The following is a 7,010-nucleotide window of genomic DNA, read 5'->3' on the forward strand; positions in this document are numbered from 1 at the left end:
ACAAAAAGGCCTATGTGCCTAAACAAAGTCAACTTCCCACAAACATAAGTGGGAAAAAGGGCAGCCTAGTATGTTCTCAATTCGGAGTAACAACATAGACGGGCTGTTCCCTGATTTAGAACCATTACTTTAGGCTGCCCTTTTTCCCACCTGTGTTTGTGGGAAAGTTGACTTTTTTAGGCACATAAGCCTTATAGCTTCACGTTTGTTTTTGTATGTTTATTCTTTTCGGCGTTCATTTTAAATAAAGAAAATGTATCGCCCACCTTGTCCCTTCTTTAACGGCCCGTGACAGAACTTTCCACCATACAACGGACCCAAGGCATCGGCAAGAGAGCAATGCGTGTCCAGGATTCATGACTTGGAGGTAGATCCTGCCGTAAGGGACCTGGGAAGGCTGGGAGTTCACCGGTCCACGGGAGGAACTGGAGCACAAGAGGCAGACGCAGCGTTTAGCGAAGGGACTCGGCTAGCAGGAAGGCCGAGAGGCAGCCCAAAAAAATGTTTGGGGGGCACATGGGGAAATGTGCTGAGTCAGTTTGGGAGACCTGGAGCCAACTCCCCTTGCTACCTGCGAGCGTCATGGTCATCCACCTGTTATGCGTGGGAGCAACACGGTGTCTCATATGCGCTGCACAGCCCCGGTTACGCTACCTTCCAGCTCCCCGAATCGGCCGGGCTAGAGATGGGCATCCAGCCAGTCGAGTATGCCGGCCAGCGCCATCCTGCCGCCAGTAGCGCTCTACGGCCTGGGATACCTCCTGGCTCTGCGCACTGTCCCGTGCGGTCTGCACAAGCCCAGTCGTCCTGTGCTGTGCCCCGCATCTGCAGGGCGAAAATTAACGCATCCCAAGCCAGACGGTCTGTAGCTCTACGCTCAAGACCTCCAGTGCGCCTCCACGCCCATGTATCCGTGCCTGTCCCCAGAAGGACAGGCCTCCGTATGTCTCCCCAGCCTGGTGGCCCTGTGCAACGCCAACGTTCACCAGAATGCCCATACGCTTCCTCCCTCCACTGATATCCATGGCACGAAAGCCTTCCAGTGATGATTCCATGGCAGCATGTACAATAACTTCTTCTTAACAATGCAATTTTTAGAAACTTTGGCAAAGGGTAAAGTCTTCAAAACGTAGTCCACTCTGTTCATAACAGATTCTAGTTTTGGGAACAGAAAACTGTATTGAGATCAAATATTTAATCGATGAGGAAATTTACAGAATGTCGGCCAAAATCCATCTTGCTCRATCTTTTCCCACTGCCGGCCACTGGGCTTCCTCTCATCACCATATTTGGTGGTGKMTGGAAATGCCWACCGGATGCTTCAGATTTATACATCTGGTGAAACATCTGGCTCAGTGTTCTATCTGTGGTAGTAGTACTGCAGACCATCCTACAATGGCCGTCTTGGAAGACTGTTGGGAATGWGCATTATCTCAACAGAGGGGTTTTGGCCCGGAGATAGGGAAAAGGGTCGATGAGTGGATTCAGGGACCTGGTTATAGGGCCATCTGTGGTAATGTGAAATGTCCCACTGTGGTTTTTACAATGCATATGTAGATTTTAATCTGATCAAAGATAATAAGTAGTGGTGCAAACAGGTGTAGTCCTGCCAGAGCACGGAGGAGCGGAGCTCCCTTACTTTTTTTCAATTTAAAACTATTTCTAGAAAATGTATTCTGATKAATTCTAAAGAAATMATATTGAATTAGCACTACAATTCCATGAAAAACTATAAAATGACAAACCAAATAAATATGTATAGCAGCCTAGATGTAGATGTAGGTAGTTTCTTCCCTGTCTTCTCTCTGGCGGTGATGAGAATGATGAAGKACTTTAGYCTATGTGTGTGCACTGCGGAGGCCCATCAGAGGCTTGACCACTTTTGTCAATCAGAACGTTAAAAAACAATCAACATTGACTAAGTGTCTGCCTTGATGTTCATAAAGTTCCATGGACTCTCTCTTGCACAGTGGAACCCAGACGCTGTGTGACCACTTGGGTTAAGGCGACTCGTTTCTGCTGATGAATGGATCTTCATGGATGATGCCGGTTTCAACTGCAGAACATCGTGTATGGGTTTGTGTGGGCGAGCCGGTTGCTGATGTCAATGTTGTGAAAGAGTGCCGCAATGGTTGGCAGTGGGGTTATGGTATGGGAGGGATAATCGCTATGGACAATAACAATTGCACTTTATCAATGGCATCTTCTCTGCGGATCCTCTCCTCAGCTCTACAGTTGGATGGGGAGCTTCGCTGCACAGCTCTTTTCAGGTCTCTCCAGAGATGTTGATCGGGTTTCAAGTCTGGGCTCTGGCTGGCCAATCAAAGACAGCCAGAGATTGTCGACGCCACTCTGCAGTCTTTTGGCTGTGTGCTTAGGGATTTTGTTCTTTTGGAGGTGAAACCTTCCTCTCCAATTGCTTAGTTTGGATGGGCGGCAGGTCTTGGAAGGGTCTTGGTGGTTCCAAACTTCTTCAATTTAAGAATGATAATGTGGCCGTGACACTGTGTTCTTAGGGCCTTCATACTACAGAAAATGTTTTATAACCTTTGTCGTGGAAATTCTAACCAGAAAGGAGAGAGAAGACTGTAGATTTTTCAAACAACAACTTTATTATAAGATTTGCAAATCTGTAACAATTAGCAATTTGCTCAATGGTGAGAGTAAGAGCCAAACAGAACAGGAGTTGGGTCTCAGCTTTTTATAACCTTTGTCAGTTTAAAAGGTGGGTCAGATCATGATGGAACATAGCATACAAACAAATGATAACGTCAGTTTTGTCACTCCTTTCTGCTGATAGAATTGGCCCCCAAAGACGGCCCTTTGTTCTTTTGGCCATTGATTAAGTTCACTTCAGAAACAAGAAGGAAAACACGCTTCTTCTTACATGACAGAACACAGACAGTGGACATTTCAGGTTTTAAGGGCTTATACGCAGCGCATGTGCATAACAAAGTTTGTAATTCCCACCATACCTTCCCCAAGGATCGTGTGCCTCGACACAATCCTGTCTCGGAGCTCTACGGACAATTCCTTCAACCTCTTGGCTTGGTTTTTTGATCTGACATGCATTGTCAACTGTGGGACCTTATATAGACAGGTGGGTGCCTTTCCAAAACATGTCCAATCTATTGAATTTACCACAGGTGGACTCCAATGAAGTTGTAGAAACATCTCAAGGATGATCAATGGAAACAGGATGCACCTGAGCTAAATTTTGAGTCTCATAGCAAAGGGTCTGAATATTTATGTAAATAAGGTATTTCCGCTTTAATTTTTTTTACACATTTGCTAAAATGTCTAAAATCCTGTTTTCGCTTCGTCATTATGGAGTATTGTGTGTAGATGGATGAGGAAAAACATTTTTGAATATGTGGAAAAAGTCAAGGGGTCTGAATACTTTCCGAATGCACTGTACATTAAGCTATAAACTACAAATAGCTATACCACTTAGTCATAGGCCTATTATGCTATAGGCCTACTGCAAATTATTGTTGTTAGTTCCTGAACTGGCCAAATGGCAGAGCTATCCTTCAGCACCCCAAGTTGGTTCAACTTCTTTAACAATCCTGGCACTGTTTTTTCAACACCACAAAGGGCGCTCCAATCGCTTAAAATTACAACTCATCAAGCTTTGTTGCCTAATCCTAATAGTCATACTCATCACTTACAAATAGAAAATGATATGATATTACAAATAGAAAATGATCACTTCTCACAATGGTGCTCGTTTAGTAAAGTTAGATCAAAGCTGAATCAATGTCTCGCAAGATCAGATAATGATTATTTTTTTATTTATATAACAGAACCYAATATAATACCATAGCATAGTAGGCCTGTAATGTTACTGTTACACCAAAAACACCTCCTCATTTCTGTGAGCGAAAGAGCGCCCCTCTGTCTCTGTATGTGTAGGGCACCTATCTAATGCTGTCTGGTCAAAAATAGTAAGACATTGTTGCCGCCCGTAGCATTGAATGCAAGGGAACCCAGTGAGCATTAAGCATCACGTGAAGAAAATACAAAATAATAGCCAATCAGCATTGAGCTAAACTGAGTGAGCTCAACTGTGAATGGTCCTGGCGCACCAAAGTAAAGTTTCAAGGGAAGCCAGTTCGGATTTGGCTTCACTCCAATCACATCACATCCAGACCAAAACGTAATTGACAGAAAAAAACTTGAATTGTTGCATCTCGTTGTGTTGTRGTCCTCCGGTGGCTAGCTAGCTAGCTAAAATTGTCCCTTTCRTAAATTAGCCATGGATGGAGATAMGGATTTGGACTTGTGGTTTTACTTAATTCTCCATACRGGCCAATGATTATAACGCAGATTCTGATCCAACCATAAATTCATARATTGTGCCCCTGGCCTGAGACTAGAGGYTGGAAGTTCAATATGTAGCTATATTTAGTAGGCTAACGTTAACTAGCTGTCCTGGCGCATTCTTGCCCATTAAAGGAAGTTAGGCTAGTGAGCAAGCATTTTAGCCAGTTAGAAAAAGCGTGTACTGTATGACAGAGTCATAGACTGTWTCGTCATCATGAAAGKGAGAAGGATGGCATTAGCGTTTCTCTACAAGTAGGGTGAGTGATCATGTTTTTTCTAATTCCACGAACGCACTCACACAAACGCACACACAGAGAAATCAGAACCATGGACAGCCACATCATATTTAGCTTACGTTGATTGGACTAAATTGTTTTTGGTATCTTTTAGTTGTCACTGTATTAGACTAAGCATAGGTGATATGATGTTGAAGTTGAAATGGTGCTGGAATAGTGGAGGCAGCTCCTGTTTTCTTTGCAACTTGCGTTACCTATCCATGGTTCTAAATCAATAGTTGTTAATAGTTCGAATGTGTTGGAAACATTAACTTGCTTGATCATGCTATAGGTTATGTAACTGTTTGTTACATGCAATATGCTTTGTGGACTTCACCAGACAGAGGTTGGTCTCCGGCTTTGTGATGAAACAAAGGTGTGGTTGAATGCCACTGTGTCCTCTTATTGTCTCGGGCTTAGGCCTATATATCACGGGCACAAAGCATATGAACTAACAGGTTATAGAGCAAATAACGCATAGCTTGTAATATGGCTTTTTTTTTATGTCTTGGCTTCCCCAGTTATTTTACCCACACACCGTTACTGCTTTTTGTCACTCATTTTGTGGCACATAGTCTCCATGGATTACTCTCCACGCAGCCAGAGACAGTAGCCACAGGCATCATCTAGCTTGAAAAAACGATGTACTGTGAGTACTTCATGAGCAGCGAATAGTGTGTGCTTCGTTGAGGTGAAGTACATCGTGGAGTTGAGTTGTARTTGGCTACTCATTGACCAATACATAGCATCAGCATTAAAGGCTATACAGTGCCTTCAGAAACTATTCATACCCCTTGACTTATTCCACATTGTGTTGTGTTACATCCTGAATTCAAAATTGCTTAAATATATATTTTTTCACCCATCTACACACAATAATGACNCTTCATGAGCAGCGAATAGTGTGTGCTTCGTTGAGGTGAAGTACATCGTGGAGTTGAGTTGTARTTGGCTACTCATTGACCAATACATAGCATCAGCATTKKAGGCTATACAGTGCCTTCAGAAACTATTCATACCCCTTGACTTATTCCACATTGTGTTGTGTTACATCCTGAATTCAAAATTGCTTAAATATWTWTTTTTTCACCCATCTACACACAATAATGACYAAGTGAAAACATATTTTTAGAGTTCCTGCACATGATTCTTTAAGCAATTCTCCAAGCTCTGTCAAGTTGGTTGTTAATCATTGCTCACCCTTTGTATTTAGGATATAAAGTTAATTTCTTTGCCAAATGTTTTGCACTTTACTTTAGTGCCTTATTGCAAACAGAATGCTTKTTTTTGAATATTATTCTGTACAGGCTTCCTTCTTTTCACTCTGTTATTTAGGTTAGTATTGTGGAYTAACTACAATATTGTTGATCCATRCTCAGTTTTCTCCTATCATAGCCATAAAACTCTTTGACTGTTTTAAAATCYTGGTGAAATCCCTGAGGAGGTTTCCWTCCTRTCAGGCAACTGAGTTAGGAAGGACGCCTGTATTMTTGCTGTGACTGGYTGTATTGATACAGCATCCAAAGTGTAAATAATAACTTCAACATGCTCAAAGGGATATTCATTGTCTGCTTTTTATACACTTTCACCCAYCTGCCATTCATTGGGAGGCATTGGAAAACCTCCCTGGTCTTTGTGGTTGAATCTGTGTTTGAAARTTACGGCTTGACTGAGGGACCTTACAGCTAATTGTATGTGTGGGGTACAGAGATGAGGTAGTCATTCAAAAATCATGTTAAACACTTATTATGTKATTTGTTAAGGAAATCWTTACTCCTGAATTTATTTAGCTTGCTATCATAAAGGGGTTGAATACTTATTGACTCAAGACATTTCAGCTTTTSATTATTAATGAATTAGTAAAAATGTCTAAAAGCATAATTACACTTTTAAAAATGATGTGGTATTGTGTGTAAACTAATGACACAAAATCTCAATTTAATACATTTTAAATTCAGGCTTTAAGTCAAGGGGTGTGAATACTTTGTGAATGCAATACATCATTAAGTGAAACGCAAACTCTGCCTTCTGATTAGACCAGCAAACTGTCAATCAACACAGGTCGGGTGAGCTAGCGCAGTGGTTCTCAAAGTGGGGTTAGTGAAATATAGGATTAGGTAACAGAATATAATGGTGTAGGTAGGCCGTGACCGGCCTCACACTACAGTACAGTAAGTGGCAGTGTATGCACCTTTCAGTTGGCTGCCGCCAAACAAATTTAAAAAAGAAGAAGAACGTAATTTCCTGTTTCTCAAACATGGATCCTTGATTCCTCATTACCACACAAAAGTGACTATCACGTTTTAGGGGAGACCCAGATGCAGACAGTGTCGAAGTAACAAAAGTTTATTACTAGAACAGGGTGCAGGCAAACAGGAGACAAAGGGATGTGAGACATGGGTTTGATTC

The sequence above is a fragment of the Salvelinus sp. IW2-2015 genome, linkage group LG18, assembly GCF_002910315.2.
Source record: "Salvelinus sp. IW2-2015 linkage group LG18, ASM291031v2, whole genome shotgun sequence".
NCBI lineage: Eukaryota > Metazoa > Chordata > Actinopteri > Salmoniformes > Salmonidae > Salvelinus > Salvelinus sp. IW2-2015.